The 21,534-nt window shown below is 38.8% G+C and overlaps 1 protein-coding gene across 1 annotated transcript in view; it reads right to left on the bottom strand.

Annotated features, from left to right (window-relative positions):
* Nucleotides 1–21,534, bottom strand: part of DPYD (dihydropyrimidine dehydrogenase) — a 537,067-nt gene that overhangs the window by 304,303 nt on the left and 211,230 nt on the right. The window lies entirely within an intron of this gene.

Below are 21,534 nucleotides of genomic sequence, written 5' to 3'. Positions count from 1 at the left end.
GAACACCTGCTGAAGAAATACTCCCCAAACCTCATCGTTGGCATAATACTATAATTGCACTCAACTTGTAGGTTGAAAGGTCACTACTTCAGCATACTCAGGTTGCGGCTTCCCTTTTAAATGAAAGGAGTTGTTATCACTGATGGAGTGCTACTTTGTCAAATCCTGGAACAGTAAAACCAGATGTCCATTGCTCTCATAATTTCTTAAACTAAGTAGAACATCTTAGGAAAATGACTTCTAATGCCTAGGGAGAAGAGAAACCAACTTTGACATGAACTTATGCTTATACCTCAAAGCTGAGAGATATAACTCAAGGAACCCAAAGAACTGGCTGAAGGCATGGACTGAGGAAAGATGAAGTTCCTCTTTTATTTTTATATTTATAAATATGCAGCATATTACAGATGTCACAGAAGGAGAATCAAACATGAAAAGGCCTTTTTTCCCCTACCCTATTTGACTCCCACTGGAGAGGAACCTGTAAGATTAGAACAACGTGAGGAGAAAAGCAGCTATAAGTCTGTTTGGAGAAAATAAGGACTAGGAATTATAAATCTAACAGGATCACAATCAAAATTTTTCTAAACAAAATTCTCCCTAAATACCCAAACATACTGCAATCAATGTTCACTAGTAGGTCATTGTGCTAATGAAACTCTAAACCCTATAGCCCTTCAACAGGTCAATATAGAAAGGGTATGTGTGACATTACAATCCATATTCTTTATGGAAATATGGTTATAATATGGATATGACATAACTGAGATATACTTTATGCAAGATGAGTCTTGTCAGGTATCATTGGAAAGATTATGATTTACTGAATGTGATTATCCAATTTATATGCATGTATCATTTCTGTATCTAAAGTTAGGAATATGGACTATGTAACAATTACAACTGGGTGTGTACTGGGAAGACACTCACCAGACGACAGGCCATCAGATTTGATGGGCCATCAGGAAGGAACAACAAGACTATGAAGATACTAATGTCTCTCCCTCCTGGGAAGCATCCTGGTACATAACTGTGACACTACTATGTCAGGTGATCTTATCATCTGCTACTAAACATTATCTGGGACTTCTTGTAACTTTCCACTGAAAGGGAAGGGGGGTCAAATTTGGAAAACAAAGGATTCCCACCTTATGTAAATCTTATGTAAGGGTGGAGAGGAAGGAAAACGGGACTCCTCCTCTCCATGGCCTGTCTGTCCAAGAAGAAAGACTGCTAAAGTGCTAAAGACACCTGAAGGGAAGGCAAGGGGGGAGACCATACTGAGACAGGGGTCCAGTCTGAAAAGAAATATAACTGGAAGTCTAAACCACAGAAACTTTGCAACCTGCCTAAAATAACATTTAGGGTAAGAAACTATATTTTGTAACCTGCTTCTTAAGTATATTGAGCTTAGCTTGCGTATTTTGTTTTATTTGCTCAGTAATCTGCTTTGTTCTATCTGTTATCGCTTATATTCACTTAAAATTCACCTTTTGTAGTTGTTAAATTTATTTCTTGTTTATAATATAACCCTGTGTGTACAATTTATAATTGGGTGGCGGGTAAGAGGTTGTGCATACCATCCTCCACATTGAGGGAGGAGGAGGATTTCACAATATATCTTTGGGTCTGCTCTCCAAGGGAGGTGGACACCTGAGTGCTGGAACAAATCCCTTAAATTGAGCCTTCCCAGAACTGATCTCAGTGTCTGTTTCGTTCTGCAGTTGGGTGTGGCTCTGCCTGTGTGCGTGCTGGTGGAGGCTTAATAGCTTGGCTCAACAGGACAGGTGCCCAGGCTGGCATAACAGGCAGGCTCAGTGGTATCTCAGCACATCAGGTGGCGTCCTAAGGAGGGTAACCTGTCACAGTATGTAATATTAATAAAAGGACACATTCTTTGTAAATGTAATCAGATTTTTCACCCAACCATTTTGTCCTTTTCCATGAAGATCTGTCTCTGCAACTGTTCAGCCCACCGTCCAGCTACTAGTTCACCCCAATGCAAGAGATCAGCGCCCTGCCCACAGAAAAAATATTTCAAACACTCACTTTTGACACAGCGCTAGATGATGCCCTTGTTTTATTTGTCTGAGCAGAAGAGCGAGGGGGATTAAGTCCACTGCTCAGCTGAGTGAGACCTATCCAAATATTGGGTATGGGTTTGCTGTGGAGTGCAGACCATGGTCTCTGAATACTTCCTGTTTTGAGCAAGTAGGCAGAGCTTTGGTCTGCTCCCAGTCACTAGCCAGGCACGAGGAGCAGAAGTACGCTCCACCATTTCAAGCACTGGAGCAACTTTCCTCCCAGGGGAAAAGAAGTAGAATTTGTGCCTCGGCAGGGGCATCTCTGAAGCATACTGCCTTCCAAACAACTTCTGAGATGGTATGGTTTATCCACCATCCCTTGCCCAGTGCTCAGTCTAGGCACGATCTACCCCTTAAGGGCTGATTGAACTAGACAATAAAAACATAGCTTTGCGCCCCTCCCCAACCCCTGCAAGAGAAACACATTAAAAATTACTGTATGGACAAAATAAACTCCTGTATATCAATGAGACACAATAGGGTTTTCATTAGTGGGTAACAACGCACACATTGGCTGAATGATGAAACACAAGACAGAGAGCTTACCTCACTGCTGAACATAAATGTTTGCCCTAAATCTGGCCTCTTTGGACACGAAACTGAATGAGGAGCATTAATATAGTTCCTGCTTCACCTTACAAAAAAAACACTCTGGGTGTAATTTAAAGAGGTTGACTCCATTCTAAAACGCTGTTGAGCACTGTGGTTGGGCTACAGGAAGATGTTTCTTTTCATTACTGCCAAAATCTCTCCCCCAAATAAAGGCTAAATGACTAAATTAACTAAGCCCAAAGGATGAAATTCACACTGGTGCAGCTGCCCAGTGCATTGCCATTTTTGGAGGTACAGGCCAGCCTTGTGGAGGTGGGAGATCTGAAACATCCTGTGCCTTATGGAAGAAGGCTCCATGACAGCTCTTAATAGGCCAATGTGGAAGGATCCCAGTAGGGACAGGCCGAGGAAAGGACACCGGATCTGTGCTTGCACAACAGGGAGAGTGTGGAAAGGATCAGGCTACTATTCCAGCCCATAGCCTGAAACCGCATCAGTGGAAGAGACTAGTCCTAGGGTTAAGGGAAGTGAAACCCACATGTCCCAGCCCCTGCTCAATTCCACACATGCAGTCCATTTAGTATAGCTTTGTGCAGGGAGAGCAGAATTTCACCCTTACTGAAACACACAGTATTTTTTCCAATTTTTAATTACTTGTTTTCTTAAAATAAATTGAGAATAAGCAACTACATTAATGAAACAGTAGGAGTTAAATTACACAAAAGTCAGGACAACTGGAGTTAAGGTTCCTTTAATCTCTTCTTTTGTATGCACACTCTGCATTAGGAAATCTCATTAGCTGATCTCCCAGCTTATCCACAGGAAAGCCCTGTAGACATTTAAAGTTAAAGCAAAAGGTGCCACATAAATATAAATCAGCACAAAATTAAACCTATTAGCATAGTCTTCCTGGAAGAGCAAGTGTACCACTTGAATTATATCATAGTATATTATTTTGTCATGAAATAAGGTAGCATGCACATTGTAATAATGGGTCTGATTCTCCCTTCTTACCAGTTTAACATCAGTATAACTTTACTGACTTCAATGAACCTCTGATTTATCTGAGTCTTAGAGGACACTCAGGCCCAATCATGTGGCAAGCATAGTGTGCTGTAACACAACCACAAAAGGATAGAGCAAAGGTTGCTGTGAACCCTAAATCTGAGTTTTCCTGACTTCAACCTTAACATTACATCAGTGCAGTTTCTCACTTCTAATATATTTTTTAAAAGAGAAGCTTTTTTGTCCATATGTGTAATTTCAATAGCTGTATATAATGCAAAATATGAACATTTAAGGGAAGTTACACCACATTAAGTTTAACCCTCATTTCTGTCTTGGATGATAGATGCAAGAATTCCAACTGAGTTGATTTTATGAACCAGTTAAATGATTTGTATTCAGAACAACATTAAAAATCCCCATGACAAAGTGTACTTGAACAAAAATATTCTGCTTGTGACACATCCTTTACAAGTAATGGGTTTTCATTTTTCACATGTTGCATCTCATTTATTTTATTCAGGCACACATAGTTAAATCTGCAAGATATGGCAAGCTTCCAATACCTGTGAAATAATAAATCATTTCTTACAGATGTTTTCACCCGCTACAAGGCTGCCGCTCATTAATCAAACATTATCAGTTTCTATAAGTGGCCAGTGCTAAACAGGAAAGGCAGTTCGTTTTGAGTTTTGACTTTTATTCACTGGTTAGTCCCTGACCCTTACTACTACTGGATGCTTGTTACAAATATTGAAACCCCTACCGTGAAGCAGATTTTACTACAAGGAATTCGGAAGTGTGTTATAAAAGGAGAAAAATATTTTTCCTCCTAGGATTAAAGGGAACAAAATCATACTTGTCTTCTAAAACACAGTAAGATCCATTTCAAAACTCGCGTCTCCATCCCATAAATAATATATGAACATGTAAGCAAAGATATAGTCTGTCACATCTGAAATGCTGTAATAATTCTATATTAGCCACTATGGAAGATATATCTTTTTCCATTTTAAATTATTAAAACTTCATTTCTAAAAACAGAACCCCTATACGCTTATGAACATAACTCTTTGACAGTACAAAGAAAATGGAACAATGGAAGCAACAAGTTATCAGATTTATTATTAATTATTATTATTATTATGTTTGCAAACAGTTAGAAATTAGATTACTGTTTTAAATCCCATTTAAATGTTTTAAATCCCATTTTGCATGATTTTCCTGTCAATTTGTTATTTTGACCTTAGCACATAATTTTGCAAATTTGGGGCTAAAAGTTAAATTTGGGTGGACACCATAATTTGGTTGAAGTGAAAGATGGAGGATTATACACAACCAAGAAATATGCTGAACCTCTAATAATAATACCACTTAGCTCTTCTATAGTGCTTTATCAATAGACGGTAAATACTACTGTTCCCATTTTACACATGGGGAAACTGGGGTACGGAGAAGTGAAATGACTTTCTCAAAGTCACAGCAGGCCAGTGGCAGAACTGGGACTGGAATCCACATCTCCAAAGTCCCAGTCTACTGCTCTGTCCACTAGGACAGTGGCTCTCAACCTTTCCAGATTACTCTACTCCCTTCAGGAGCCTGATTTCTCTTCTGTACCACAAGTTTCACTTCACTTAAAAACTACTTGTTTACAAAATCAGACAAATATACAGAAGTGTCACAATACACTATTGCTGAAAAATTGCTTACTTTCTCATTTTTACCATATTACTATAAAATAAATGAATTGGAATATAAATATTGTAGTTACATTTCAGTGTATAGTATATAGAACAGTATAAACAAGTCATTGTCTGTATGAAATTTTAGCTTGCACTGAATTCACTAGTGCTTTCTATGGAGCCTGTTGTAAAACTAGGCAAATATCTAGATGAGTTGATGTACCCCCTGGAAGACCTCTGTATACCACCAGGGGTATACACACCCTTGGTTGAGAACCACTGCACTAGGACACACAGCTTCACCTTAATGGCAATTTTCAGATATATTTTTATATATCTGATATATCTATTTTAAGAAGATTTGGCATATGGAATTTTGGAATGATTTTTCTGGAGTTTTTAGAGGTAGAGGCTAAAAAAAATCAGATTTGTTATGTGAGACCAACTTCAACCTTAACTATAGAGCAGTGGTTCTCAAACTTATTTGATCATGCCCCCCCTTCTTTGTGTCTGTAGTCACGCTGTCCCCAACACAAATAAATATACCGCTGGCCAGCTCTGAAGGCAGAGCAGACAACAGCGGCTGCTGGCCAGGTGCCCAGCTCTGAGGTTGGAGCCACACAAGCTGCAGTTCAGAAGTCAGGTTGGTAATGTGAAAAGTGAAATTTGTCAACGTCACTTTTCACAGCAGACTTAGCGCCCCATTGCCACCCTGACTTCTGTGCTGCTGCTGACACACCAGGGCTGACAGCTGGAGCCCTGCTGCCACCTCCGGGTGAGGAATTTGGGGCAGGGGGAGAAGAGAGCCTGGGCAGCAGCGCTCCAGCTGTCCCCTTTATCCCATCCCCCCACCTCCCGGGTGTGCACAGCCCTTCTGCATGAGCCCCAGCCACCCAGGGCTGACAGGAGGAGCTCTTTTAAGACAAAACGCACACAGCGCACCCCTCCCTTGGGAGGCTCGCCCCATAGTTTGAGAACTGCTGCTATAGAGCAGCCCCTACTTTAGCACAATGCACCCAACAGGGGCTTTTCTGAACACCTGCAGAATGTATACATTAAATTCTACATTTGACTGTCTCACACTCCCTGGCACACAAAAGTTGCCAGTTAAGGTCCCAATCTTCCATACTTACACAAAACTCCCACTGCCATAAATAAGTGAGAACTCACAGACTAGTGGAATAAGGGTAAGGTGGTTTTAAAATACCTTTGTGCCCTCGTGATTTTTGGCTGCTCCAGGGGCTGGAGTAGCCCTATGTTTAATTTGGAGAGCACTACCGCTCTCCTATCCCAGCACACCTCTCCCACACCCTATAGGGCTGTAGAAGGGGTCCTCAGAAGTCAGCATGTGGCTGTCTTCTTCAGTTTCTGCACCAGGGGAATTCTCTGCCCCCTTTTATAGCCCCTCTGCTCAGTATAAAGGGCCTGATATGTGGAGGAGAATCTCACCCAATGGGGGTATTACATGATTACTGGAATCAGTCCTAATTTAGTATGTTGAAACACTTAGAAAGAAAACTAATTCAGAACATGCTCTCACAATGCACTGTATCACGGATTTGTCTTAAATATGTTTTTCCAGCTCATCTGATACAAAATGTATCTATTTTCTCTTAGAAACTGAGTTAAAGCATATCACATTGAAAAGCCTCAAACAACATGAAACATATATACAATAGCTGTTTTGGCTCTAGTAGACAACCAAATTGTGGAAACCTTTTCCAAGAAACTCTTGTTTTGCTTTCTCAAACCTCCTTTTCTTGGTTTTTTTTTTTTTTTTTTTTTGGCGATTCAGATAATCTCCTCTCAGAGCTCTAGCTTTTATTTTTCCTCATCAAAAAATGATATTTGCTCTCGGCCATGACCACAATGTAAATCCTCTGCTTCTTAATAAAGGTACAAAATAGTCATGCTTGAGTCACTTCTACATTCAAATAATGGACAGGATTGTGGCACATTTTTCAATGCACAAGTGTTAAATGCTATACTAATTATGATTTTTATGTATTTGTTTATTTTACACAGTATATGTTCTTCACCCACAAAAAACCCAACTTACTAGAGAAAAAAGCTATACATTTTGAATTACTGAGACGTGATCTGTAACAAAGGCTAAAGATGTCCTTTCCAAAATAATGGCAAGGTACTTCAATTCCAATACTCACTAAACTGTTAGAATCTATTTTAAAATAGACACCATATGTAAATAAACAACCATCTGTCTTCATTATATTCACAGATACAATGATACATTATTTCTTTTTAAGAAACCACAAATGTACATTAATAATCAATTATACTGGTTTTTCTTACACGATTGAGACATGAGTGAACAAAAAGCAACTTTTTTTACTACATTTGAAAAAATTGAACATTTATTATCTAAGTCACTTAGAAAGTAGGAGGCTTTTTGTAACTAATAAACTTCAGCACAATTATAAAAGCAGCATTAAAGACTAATCTACTGGAACTTGTTGAACCTTACATTCTTATCACTGAATTTTGTTCTTTGCAATTCTAATCACCAAAGACCATTAATTAGAGGGAATTTTGAACAACTATTATACTGAACTGCTGATACCTATTTGCACTTTCCATAATGGTCCATGTTTAAGAGGCGACATTTCTAGCACAAATTTATTGCATAAAAATCATTGTACGTAAAGAAATAAGGAGTATGTGTAAAAATTTGAACAGTGAAAATTGACTTATTTATCAACTAGACTTTGTTCATTTCTATTCTGCATAATAAATAAACAATAGTCAAAGGATTTCCTGTAAAAGAAAACATGGCCAAAGACAAAAGATTTGGAAAATATTTGTTAGATAACCATGTAATTTGTTAATGATTATTTGAACACTGATTATTTAGTTTTCTTATTTTTGTCTAACAATTTTTTTCAGTGTTTTTAAAAATAAAATTGAGAATGTTTTTGAATTTTAGATCTAACACCATGAAAACACTAACATCACAGCGTAGATTCAGAAACAATGTAGACAACGCTATGTACGCTGCCCATAGTTACTATAGACACATCAGCCAAAACACCCCAACCCTCACTTGCAACATCCCTGCTATTCCAGGAATGGGCCACTGACCAGCAAAAGTAAATTGTGCTAAATTATGAGATGGGTTTGTAATGTGGTAAAATGTGCATGGAGGATACCAAAATGATTTATTTATGAGGAATGCCAAACTTGGTCCAAAGCCAATAGGTTAATACAGCAAATCGCTCTGCCACCCATGGCCATAGAAATATTTGTGTGTGCATGTTAAATTTTCTCCTGAAGAATTTACCATGCAGTATTTTTCCCTTTATACCTATTTTTAAAAATTAATATATAGCAGTTTGATTAATACGTGTATTTACCAGATGCCCTTTACCTTCACAGTGTTTTAGAAAAACACATACACCAAAAAAACCAACCATGGTAGAAGTGGTCAGTCAATCATGCTAAAATGTAAAGAAAGGTGTTAAAGTAAGATCCAACATGACAAAGTGACAACTGACTCAGAGCTTGGATAGTCTCTATTAAACCAAAGTGCCAGCTATAGCAGCAAAAATATTTACATAGCTTAATAAGAACATTTACCATATTGTTTTAGTACTCGAATGTTTCTTCGCAGGTATTTGTTGCCAATGTCATTAAAACTACAATAGATTGTTGCTGCACTATGCCCTGGCTACACTAGCATGTGTTTCCCATACTGTTTTGTTGATTAAAAAAAACGAAAACTGTTGCACTATATCAACACTGAAAAAGTATCTGATAGGAAAATGAAAAATACTAATGGACTTGAAAAGCTTTGTAATTGACTTGTGCCTGAACCAATGAGCAGGGATTTCCTCTAGTGTAGGAAACATGCTGTAGGTAGGAGAAGGCGTAAGTCAGTGCATGTTGTGCTCTGACCATCCCAGGACACTGTAACTACCAGAGGCTGCTCCAAGTTACATAAAGGGCCAAAGCTGCTCCCCTCCCCAGCATTTCCAGGGATCAGGAGATTCCCCTTCTCCTGCGAAATACCTTGTCAGAAGGGGCCAGATGGAGCAGAAAACTTAGTAAGAAAACTCATCGAAGTTCACCTAAGAAGCTTCTCTTTGAGAAGAGCTTGGGGCCCATGGAGTTCACTAAAATGAAATCTCTCAACCTCACAGACCTTAGAGTTTGCAGGGAAGCAGCCATCCTACAGGGACAGCTAGCGCTGCACATGGTTCTGCTGATGCCCTGGCTACACTGGCCACAGGAGCTCTTGCTGCTTCAAATGATATAACAAAGCCAGGGGAAAAGACAGACAAAATAGGTTTCCTACAGCAATTCCTAGAAGTCCTTGGACATCTACGAAAAATCCACCTCACAAATCTGAGTTTTGTCTAACCTGTCAATTCAGCCCAAGAAGTGGCTACTCCCTTATTGAGTGGGCAGTGAAAGGAATCTGAAGTCTGAATGATTACATTTATAAGACACAAACTTATACAGGAAGACTTCTTGGAACTTTATTCATTAACATGAAAAAGACCTGCCATTTTCTCACCAATAATTGGCACTAAATGTCAAGTGAGATTTTGGTTCATTTTCCATTTCTGCACAGTCTCAAAAAATCCAACAAACCTAGTTTTCCAACTAGCCTCAGGATTAAAGTAAAATGAAGGGAAGAAAAGAATAGGCATTTTTGGATCCATTGTTTAAATTTTGTATTGTGTCAGTCCTCATATGGTATAAGATGACACAACATTTCAAAAAGTATGTGGATGCATTAAACATATAGTGGGCCAAATGCAGCACTGCTATAAGAAAGCAAAACTCAGTGAAAGTCAACTTGTATCAGAGTTGAATTTTGTCCACTTTATGGATGTTTATTAATTCCGTATCTGATCCTTAACAGGGAAGTTAAAAATCGGCATTATAACTAATGCCTAATTTATTGTTAAAAATTGGTATATAGCTTTATGACCCATGAGGAACAAACATTTGAAAGCATCACACAAGCACACATAGTCATGTTTTCTCTGTATGACAATCAGATGATCACAGCTAAACTTAGATAAATAAAGGACATAAAGCACACTCCTCCACATGCACAGTAAAGCTTAAAAAGTAGTGTATCAGACACACAATTACCTTACATCTAACCCTTCCATCTTACTCAATATTTATGTTTTCTTTACGTAATTTTTCAAATGTAAAAATATTGTAATATATTTCTAGACTAAATTCTAAACAATATGGTTAAAATGCATTAAATAAAATGAATTTTCTAATGTTGTAACCATTTTGCTCCCACGATATGGGAAAGTCATGGTGGGTGAAGTAATACCTTTTATTGGACCAACTTCCGTCACCCATCTTGCCTCTATGAATTTTCTAAGGTATTCATACATTTAACTGCTTCAAACAATATGAACCAAATGTAAACACTACCTTGATTTTCACATTGCATTTAGATGGGCATGTTCTTTCAGAAAGCAGTCAGCATCTTAGAAACAGATAGGAGAGAGTTTTGTGAAACATCTGCAATAGAGATTGTTATGCTAAGTAGTTTCTTGGTAGGAAAGATAAGTAAATAAGAGAATGAAAATCTGTGTAATTTGCAAGTGAATAGGTTAAGGATGCCCAAGGGCAGATTTTTAGTATTTTCTGGAAGTGTCTTAAGATTATTAATAATAAATAAGCTGTTTTGTGCATCTGAGCCCAAAAAGCTTCCAATGTCTAGCATTGCTGATATGTATTAAGGAGGTTCCACTAATATCAAGAGGAGCAGTGTAGAATCAGAAGAGCAGATTACAATGAATGCCATTAGCAGAAATATTCCTTGAAAATAAGAATTCCTTTTTTCTATGAAAAGGGACAAAAATTGCTGTTCTCTACAAATAAATTCACATTGCATAGATAAAGAAGTGAAAGCACCCAATATGAATGGGTTTTTGTACAGAGCTCTTCTTCTAATGCAATTCTGTTTCCTTTGTTTTGAGGAGATTTTAAAAAAATGTTTGATTCAAGTGTTGTACAAGGACAGTATATCAACTATGTCAAAGATGTACAGTTTATTGTATTAGAACTGATTTATGGTCAGTTTTGTTTACAGTTGCACAACCATAATATTGTAATGCCCTTCATATCATAGTAGTGAAAATAAAAATTAACTCAATATGGAAGGAATTTGATAATAGACTATGTCTTAAATCACACTAAGGTGAAATTCTATTTACTTCCACAGGGCCCACACTCAGGTTCAATGCATTCCTTGAGCTATTAGCATGGGGCTGAATGGTGCATACAGGCTTGTTTGAGCTTCTGCATTGGTCCTTCTAGATTTAAGTACACAATCTAGTGCAGGGGAATTCCTCCGTTAATGGATAGATGGAACTGCAGCTCCTTTTTGACACAGCCCATGATGGAGAGATTACTTTAAATTTAAATAGTAGTTAATAGATAAATAACTCTGCTTCCATGTGGACTTTATGGGCATGTTAATGGTCAGTTTGTTTCTAGCTGCTCTCTGATAACAATTGAGTAGTATATTCTCTATTCACATCCAGGCTATGTCTAAATTCTGCCATTGTTTCCTTCACAAGATCCATCTTTATTCAGACAGCTAAAACTCATCTATGCCTTCAGGTTCAGTCTTGATTATTTCAGCAGCAGCATCTTTGGTCTTCCTGAAGCCCTCCTAAACCCTCCACAACTAAAATGATCTTCCTGGATTTTAATCTCTCAATGGCTCCTCATTCTGCATCCCATAACCTCGAAACTCCAAGACTGATTTGCCATGGCTCTGCAACTTGTGTTATTATTTACACCACTGCATAATGGGGAAAACGGCCCTTCCTATCCTCTCTTTCCATGCACTGCATGTTTTAGACATGCTTTACTTGTCTGGTCTTGTCTCCCAGTCGATTGCCCCATGCCCCTTCTGGTGCACCAGTGATGCCAGCCTTATTACCCAATTGATCTGCTTCTCCCACAGGTATCTCTTTTTTCATGTTGGCTCCTATATGCAGAGCTGAGCTGGCCCATGAGACCACTACTGTCTTCATTAAAAATCCCCCCAGAAAACTCCCTTCTTCTCTGAAGCCTATTGCAAGTGATTTATGATATTGTTTATCTACAACTGTCATCAAAACTGACCAGAACCAGCAAGCTGGACAAGTTTTATCTTGAATAACCATGTGATCATCGCTCTATTAGCCTCACTTGTCCTGGCACCATCCCCTCTCTATCTTTTTCTCTGTCACTCGCTGTGTCATATCTGAAATTTAGACTGTAAGTTCTTTGGAGGCAGAGTCTGTTTTTTGTGAATACTGTTGGGTGCTATAAAATAACGCTGCACAAAACCAAAATAAAGACATAGAAACAAAAACAAACGGGAAACATTTCTTTAGCCAGCAGAGTCTAATGGCTTAATCCTGCAAGGTACACAGTATTTTTGTCCTTGAATCCAGCAAAGCACCTAAGTGTGTGCTTAACTTTAAGCACGTGTATTATGCACTTTACTGGATCAGCATCAGAGTGCTCAGAGAACAGAGCCCTAAGTGATGATACACTGAGGCACCAAGTAGCAGCATCTATCACTTTTGAAATACAGCAACCAATGGGAAAAGTCTGGAAGCAATTTCAAATGAAACTGGCTTCCTCGCTCTTCTCTTGGAGGTGACAAGTTTAGTAGCAAGTGAAGGAAAAAGGAAAAAATGCAAATAGCAGAGAAAAAGGAAAAAAACAGAATGAAGTGAGACAGAAAAACAATTTTACATGCTATTTTTTTCCTCCATAAATCTGTGTGCTGGCCATGGGCCTATGCACCTCCTATGCAGACATCATGGCCTCCAAATTTAGTTTATGGATCAGGAGTAAGATGCACAATTTCTTTCTGTAGCACCAGCAAAATGAACATCTGTTCACTTTTTGCCACATAGGTTTGTAGCTGGGTGTGTGGGTGTGAACAGAGCTCTCGATGTGTAATATTCTTCCCATCTGCACACCAGGTGGCACTGCATAGTTAATCAGAAGATAACAACAGGCATGAGGAGATTGATTTACTATCTTATCCCCCAAAAGTAAGTAATCTCACAACTTTTAAAAAATGAGGTGCACCAGTGCTTGGATTTTTAATTTATTTTTGGTGTGTAATTTTGTTACAATCAATGAGATTATTTGAAGACACCATTGTTTTAATGCTATGTTAATTAACAATGAATGACTGCAATTACTGAAGAGGTTCTGTACATGAGGTCTTTGATTTATTCCCTTTGATACACTGATTTAACCCTTGCAGGTAGGACATACTATACAGTATAAAGGGCTCTCTCTTGGATATATTTTGTATGCTCATGTAAAACATTAACTAAATTTGCATTAAATGATATAGCCTCTGGGGAATCTAGAATGGTATAACAGGTGCTATAGCAATCCAATATCACACTATAAAGGAAGAAATTGTGGTTTTTTTACAAACCAAATGTTAAGTGTTTCCAAGTGCAACAGAGTATCTTACCATATGTAAAACTAACAAAACTCATATGAAATTAGAGAGGGAAAATACCCCGTTAGATAATGAATTATTCACCACCACCACCCTGCAACTACAGGAGTGATTATTTGCTACTGTATATTTTACAGTGTTTTCTCCAGGCAAATTGTAAAAGACTCAAGCAATGGAACTTACATCACTTCCCTTGGCAGATTTAATTCCTGCTCATTTTGATCTCCAAATGCTCATTTTGATCTCACTGTCCTTGCTTTATACCCTAACTCCTTGGACCACCCTAAACAATGATGTTCCTCCTTAGTGTTCACACACTTTGGATATTTTTAGTAAGTTTTTTTGGCCCAAGCTATAAATATTTAATGCCAAACTGCGTAACCCATACTCAGATGGGTGCATCCTTACTCACTGAAGTGGTCCAACTGAAGTCAGCGTGACTGTTCATCTGAGCAAGGGTGCATTCATGTTAGTAAGGATTGCACAAATGGGCTTTATGTAGGGATGAATGCCCTACCAAAATTCATGCAGTGGCTTTTTTATGTGCTGATGTTTCAAACATGCATCATTTTTATAGAAATATTTTTCTATCAGACTAGATGTTCTAAGGCAAATCAAGTCAACCATTAGCTGACAACTAAATGCTATTAGCTAAAAGGATTCACAAACTAGATTTTTGCTGTTTGCTGATAGAGCCAACATGTTTGGATATGGACTGAAAGACATATGAATGTTATTTCTAGTTCTGCTTTGTCAGTTGAAGAAGCATGTTACCTTTTACGTAATGATATAGAATAAGGGTAAAAATTTTCAAAAGCACCTAACAGGCTTAAATGCCATTATAAAAAGTTACTTAGGGATTTAGGATTCTAAGGGTAAGTCTACACTGAATGCTCCTTTCATCAGCGTGTAGAGTACATTCTTGCCTAGCCCCCCTAGCATGGGTATAAAGAGAGGGTAGGCAGAGGCATGGTTTAAGCAAGTAGAATAAAAATATGGATATGTATGTGAGTACATACCATGCACACTTTTTACTCATCCAAGCTGCACCTCCCCATCTACACTGCCATTTTTAGCAGTATAGTGACCCACTGCCTCCCCACTGTTGAGTCTTTCCCCACCACAGTTAAAGGCTCTGGCAGCTCCACACTGCTGGAGCTCTTCCCTTCGGCTTCCCCTCTGCCAGAGCCTTTCCTCACAGCAGTGAAAGACTCTGGTAGTGGGGAGCTGCTGAAGCCTTTCCCTGCTGCCTCTCCTCTTCCAGAGCCTTTCATTGACATGTTGCTACATGCTGCAAGTATGAGTGCTGTCTGCTTTTCACTGCAAGATGTAGCTACACACACACTACGGGCTGCCACCAGTGGTTCATAGTGTAGACATAGCCTTAAGGTATGTCTACCCTGGAGCTGGCAGTGTGATTTCCAGCTCAAGCAGATGTACCTGCAGTAGCCACAGCTGCATGGGAAGCGGGATCAGCTAGCCATTCCACATACGTACCAGGGTTTCAGATAGCATTATACTCAGGTCAGCTAGCCAGTGCTGGTATAGTTGTGGCTACACTACTATTTTTAGCACACTAGCTTGGTCAATGCTAGTGTGGGTGTGTTCACCTGAAATGGAAATTACACCTCCAGAGCCAGTGTAGACACTCGCAGTCTCATTGGAAGTCCATGGGACTTAAGCATCTAAGTCACTTTTGAAAATGGGAATTAGGCACTTTTCAAAAATTTTTGCCTAAAGAGATAATCAGACGTAAAGACTATATATATATTTTTTTTCTTGTGAACTAAAGGAGGGAACTGTAAATGTTATTTAGAAACCCTAAACTGTAGTGTAGATGTTACAGTCCGTATCTGTAATAAGAACAGTCTCTGTATAAGTCTGCATAGAAAGGATATGCTCATATCTTTACTGTTTGCATGTTTTAAAAGTTATTTAACAGTATTTTAACTGCTGTTAAAATATTTATGCCCTTTTTCATTTTTATTCAAATAAATATGTGTATACAAATATGTGTTGTATTCTCTCTTCAAAAGTGATTGTATAATGCTTTCTGAGGTTCTGAAAGAGTCCTGGCCTGCAAATAATTTAGCTGACCTTCAAGAGAAAAACATAATAAAAAAAGAAGTATTCAGTCGTAAAAATCAACCAAAAGATACAGTAACACAGAGCACTTAAGCTGTTCTGTCTCCTTAGGACCTCCTGTGATACTTGCCAAGGGTACCCAGGGTTGTGAAGCACCTCGTTACCATCTGCTCTTAGCAGCAAGCCTTGTCTGTGCTTGCCAGGGGTCAGCTCCCTAAGAACCCCTGCCACAGGCAACACAAGCACTCCCCTCTCTCCCTACAAAGATCCTGCTGTCCCTCATGCAGGTTAGCTGTAGGCACACTCCAACCTCCCAGTCCTCCAACCACACCCCTAGAATGTCCAGCCCCTGATCCTCTAAACACTCACAGAATCCACACATTCAATACTCACAAAGGAATAGTACACACCAGCTTATCACTTTCACCTCACTTTCACCTGCTCCACTTACACTCACAACATTTAGATATGTTTATAGTGACAACAAGAATAAGTTTATTTAGCAAAGATTAATGAGCCAATAAGAAGCATGTAGGATTAATGGAAACAAAGGGTTACATATAAAATAAAATCATAACACTTTCTAGAGCTTAAACTTAAGTACCAAGATGCTCTCTTATTTAATAAGCTACTGCTTATTAAAAGTCCTTTTAACAGCATTTTGCAACGAGGATGGCTGAGACCCTCCTTTCTTAAAATCAAGCTGCTAGCACTTTGTCTCTCCAGATGAAGGATGTCAGGGTGTATCTCTGCATCCCTAGATATATCAGACCAGTCCTTTGTTCCTAACTTGTAAATAGAGTCCCCTCTACCCATTCACTTTTTTCCTGTTAATTTCTTTTTCTGAAGTCCCCACAATCTCTTCATTAGCACTTGACTCAGTATGTAAATAGACTTTCATTATAAAAGATCCACAATATACAATAGTCAAGTTGGGACATAAGTGTCTTTCACAAAGATTATGATGAACATTGTGACACAGGCTTTCAGTGGAAATCTTACATGACACACTTTGGTGAACTAGAATATAAATACCAGGTCCAGAGGATCCCTGTAAACCTATGCACCCCGTGACCTCTGCCAGTTAGTGCTGACAGGTCCTTAGGTCACACCTACCTCTTGCTGCCCTATACTGCAGTCTTCAAGGGCTACATACTTTGCCTAATTCATCACCCCATGATCTCTCTCACACAAATGCCAATTCTCTGCTGACCATGGGTCTCCATAATACTTACACATGGCAGCTACTGATTTGAAACTTTTCTTGTAAAGGCCAAGTTTTCAAATTGATTTGTAAACTTGGTCACAGAAATTCTGCTTGTGCATCTCTCTGCATAAGCAAATCTTGCACTATGCAGGTAACTGAGTCTTACTATCTCATTCTGATGGGTAAAATAAAAGTTTTCGGTCCATAAATTCAGAGACCCACTTGCAAACTTAACCATAAAAGTTTACCTGAAAGATTTAATTCATCTTGGTTAGGTTTTAAAAGCAGTAGAGGAAATGTTACAAGTTAAAACCCATTGCTAGCAGACAGTTTGAGTCTCAAAATGACATTTTTAAGCATTCACCACCAGCCATGTGTTTCTATGCTTAATTGCAATTTTTAAAAACACGTATTAAACTACAATGCCAAAAGCTTTAGAAATTGAGCATTTAGCTAAATGAAAGTGAAAAGCAACAACCATTGAGGGTGAGTAAGCACAATGGAAACCTGCCGTATTGATTTAAATTGTTCCTCCTCTCCTCCCCCCGCTGCAGCATTCCAGTCCGGTGTAGAAACTGTCAATTGTACTAATTTCTATGATCATTTTTTGTTCTATGCAAACAGGAACTCTGATGTGACCCCAAAATTAACTTTTATTATTGACTTGAGGCATGATGTGAATTCAGCTGTCCAAGGGTAAAAAGCTGTAATTCACTATCACTTTGCCCTTCTGAATTATAATGTTCAGTAAAACACATGAGGTGATGTGTGTCGCCAGAATCTGCTAAGCAGAGATCTCTGTGGAAAGAAAACTGAAAGTGGGCTTACAGGACCACGTAAGGGGCAGGGATGAAGCAAGCAACTCACTGAATCCTCCAGAAACAACAGGAACATAGTGTTAACTCAGTCCACATAATGTGATAATGGTAGCTTGAAGGAAGCAACTGGAATACACGGGAAGGCTAATATCATCCCCTTTGATTGATAGTGCATGCTTGCCATGTGTTACTTGGGTATGCAGTCTGGAGGTTGTGTTGGATCCCCATCTGCTGTTGGACGATCACATTGCTGCAATGTCCAGGCGTACTTTTTGCTTATTTGCTTTCTCTTGGATACAAACCATGCTATGGTAATGCATGCATTTGTCGCCTCATGCTCCCTATGAATTATTACACTGCACTCTATGTGGGCTACATCTTATCTGGAAAATTAAGCAGGTGCAGAATGCAGCAGCTCGTACATTAAGTGATAACTCTTGGAGACAGCATTTATTATCAGTGCTCCATGACATATATTGGCTGTCAATTTGTTTCTAGGTAGAGTTTATGGTGTTTGTTTTACCCTATAAACATCTAAATGCTATAGGATCTGCCTACTTGAGAGACTACCTCTTCTTATGGCAGTATGTCACAGCTGCAATCCACAGAAGACTTCAAGCTTGATTCGTTTCATTATAAAAAGAAAGGGAGTTAATGATAAAACATTCTCTGTACGGGTTCCTTTCTCAAGATCTGAAATAGCTCAAATTTGTTCAGGGCATACTGAAAAGCCTGTCTGTTTGAGTGGCAATAGGTGAAGGGCTGACACAGGTGAGGACAAGATTTGTTTGGTTGAAAAAAACATGGTGCAGGTTGTAATGCGTACTGGCCACATGGTTAATGATCAGATGATGGGTGACAGGATTCAGAGAAGAAGTGCTTCCTGCTCTGGTCGAATTCTACTTTGTGGCTCCAGTGTTCTTTTCCTTTTAAATATATGCAAAGGGTTCCCAGAGCTTTTGGTTGGGTTCCCTTTTGCATAGGGTTAGCACAAGCCCCAATTCTAAAGTTATTAAAGAAATAAACGGAGAGGTTGTGATCTCTGACCCCATACAGAAGCCTCAAAACATGCTTTTCTTCCATATGCTTGCTAAATATTAGGGATACAACCTTAAATATGCCTCCTACAATGCCTACTTTGCGCATGTGCTCTCTCCTCCTCACTTAGACCCATTTCACCCCCTAGTCCATGACACATTCCTCTTCCTGATACAAAATTCCAGCCATGTGATGTTCAGGGTTCTCCAGGCAATTTCAGCCTTCACCTGCCTCCAAGACATTTGTTTCCACATGGATGCTCACTCACCCCATAAAACTTCTGGACACTTGTTCACTCCCATATCTCCAAGTTGTTCCTCACTTCCAAGAGGCATTCCCTTGAAAGGACCCACTACTCTGTAAAAAACTTAGTCTCACGTACTCCTGTTCCCACCTAGACACCCATCTTCTTTCAATCATCCATTCCCTTTTACTTCCACTCCTCTGGTAGAGGAAATTGAGAACAGCCTGCTCTTATTCTACTAAGTAACTGATCTTTTGAACTGAATTATTACAAGCTTACAAAACTGTATTTGATGCAAGCAACGTTATTAAAAATTTTTGCTTCCAACATTCAAGTTAATGTCCAACCTGTGGTTCCCCCCCCCATAAAAGTTTAGTAGACTAAAAACACAAACAGAAAAACCAGTGCTCAGAATCAACATATATAAAGATCTTTAGTGGAGCGCATAATAAATATTCTTTTGTACTATACACCCAGCAGATCCAGACACACTGTGGGCTCAGTTTACACTTGCCCTTCCATCTTCCCCCACCCGTGCTCAGGATCTAAGTGGAATGCGGATACTAGTGATCACTGCTCACAAAAAGAAAGTGCTGGTGAGAGCTCCAGTCAGCACTTCACAAGGGAGCGTAACAAATTGGCTTAGGGGCATAGTCAAGGACTCAATCGTTCTTACATGTCTGCCAGCCTCTGGCAGCAAGGGTTGTTGTGAGTTCACAGTACCTTTCACCAGCCCATGTATGGAGTGTTATACACTCTGTTCCCCTTCTGTTTCCTAATGCATTCTGTTTACATGTGGCCTAAGTAAGTGGTGCACAGTACCTCCACTTGTCTACTAGAACTCTGCACCCGCTCACTTACCCAGCACTTCTCACAGAAGTAAAACCACTATTTGGCTCTGTATATTTATTTGAGAGACACAATAATGTCTAGATTTACATAAAATTAAATGCCTTTATTTAAAAAATGTTGTGTGCCAGGATAACCTTATGGAGCGTAAGCAAGGAGACAGTCTCTCTATAGATAAGATCTAGCCATTCTACAGGTAAAATACACAGGGGTAAATTGACAATTAATCAGTAGTGACAAAGAAATTTTCAAATGTTTGAATAAATCTATGTTGTAATATCGAACAATGCTGATGCTGTAAGGATGGCTGTTTATTCTAGCTATTAGATGTTGAGAAAATAAATGCTCATTTATGCATTTCCCTCCTAACTTCCAGGATTTTATAAAGCAAAAAAGAGTTAGAAGAGGGATAGTCATGTTGACTAAAACATGAAAGGAGATAACCTGGCATATTGCCCTGTGTACAATTATACGGAAATATGACCTCATGGAAATTCCTACGTGTGGAATGTCTCTAACAATGAGAGGATTTAGGATTATATAAATCACAATGGTTGGTAGTACAGTATAATCACATGAGAGAATGAATCTGGCAAAGCTTATTATACTGAATACCCAGATGGTAAACAACAGTTGTCGCTGTACTAAGAATTGCATCTCTCTAATCAATAATAGGAAGGAACAGTTGGACAACTTATTTCCTATTATGTTCACTTAGGCCATGTCTAGATCAATAAAGAGCATTAAGCCTCATGCCAACTGTAGACAGTATATGTTCAGCATGGCTATCATATGTTCGGGATGGGTACTGCTGTACTCCAAAATACTTTTAACACATAACCTAATATAATTAAGCTAGCAGTAATGGTTTAAATATCAGATGGGTATTTTTATAATGGGAGTGGAGATGAAATTATTATTTTAGTTTAAGTAGAATTCAAAGCCAACTTATTTTGTTAAAGCCAACCCCCACCATAATTCAATTTAGCTCTGAAATCTACCTCTGAAGGATGGTCGGTTCTTCTTATAGGGGAAAGAAAAAGCAATAAAGCACAGTATCACCGGCATACATATTCACTAGCTAATTATGGGGGTATAGTAAGCTGTTCACAAAAATTGAAAATTGTGCTTGCATATCCCTCAGGCCAGAATGGCAATTATTGCTAGTAACTTTCAGTACATCCACTTTTGAAACTTTTCACTAAACAATAAGTAAAGCCAATCAAACTAAATTGCTGAAGGGCTTGTTGAACTAGCATATGAATTGTTTAAGTTTATGTCTAAACAAACTTAAGTTAAAACAAATAATCCCTCCCCACCCAAAAAAATTAAGCTAACAAAAAACCCACTGCAACGGTACGCTGACTCTCTTTCCAACTTTCAGAGTGAAAGAATAAAGGTAAATGCAAAGTTTCTCCTCCATCAGTAAGGAAAATGGAAGTGACAGTGGAAAGCATTGCTTCTGGTTATTTAACTTTGTGGTTTGAAAGC

This window comes from Lepidochelys olivacea (assembly GCF_965140295.1).
Source record: "Lepidochelys olivacea isolate rLepOli2 genome assembly, chromosome: 8".
Taxonomy (NCBI): Eukaryota; Metazoa; Chordata; order Testudines; family Cheloniidae; genus Lepidochelys; species Lepidochelys olivacea.
The sequence above is the reverse complement of the archived record's forward strand: the minus strand, read 5'-3'. Positions and strand labels throughout refer to the sequence as shown.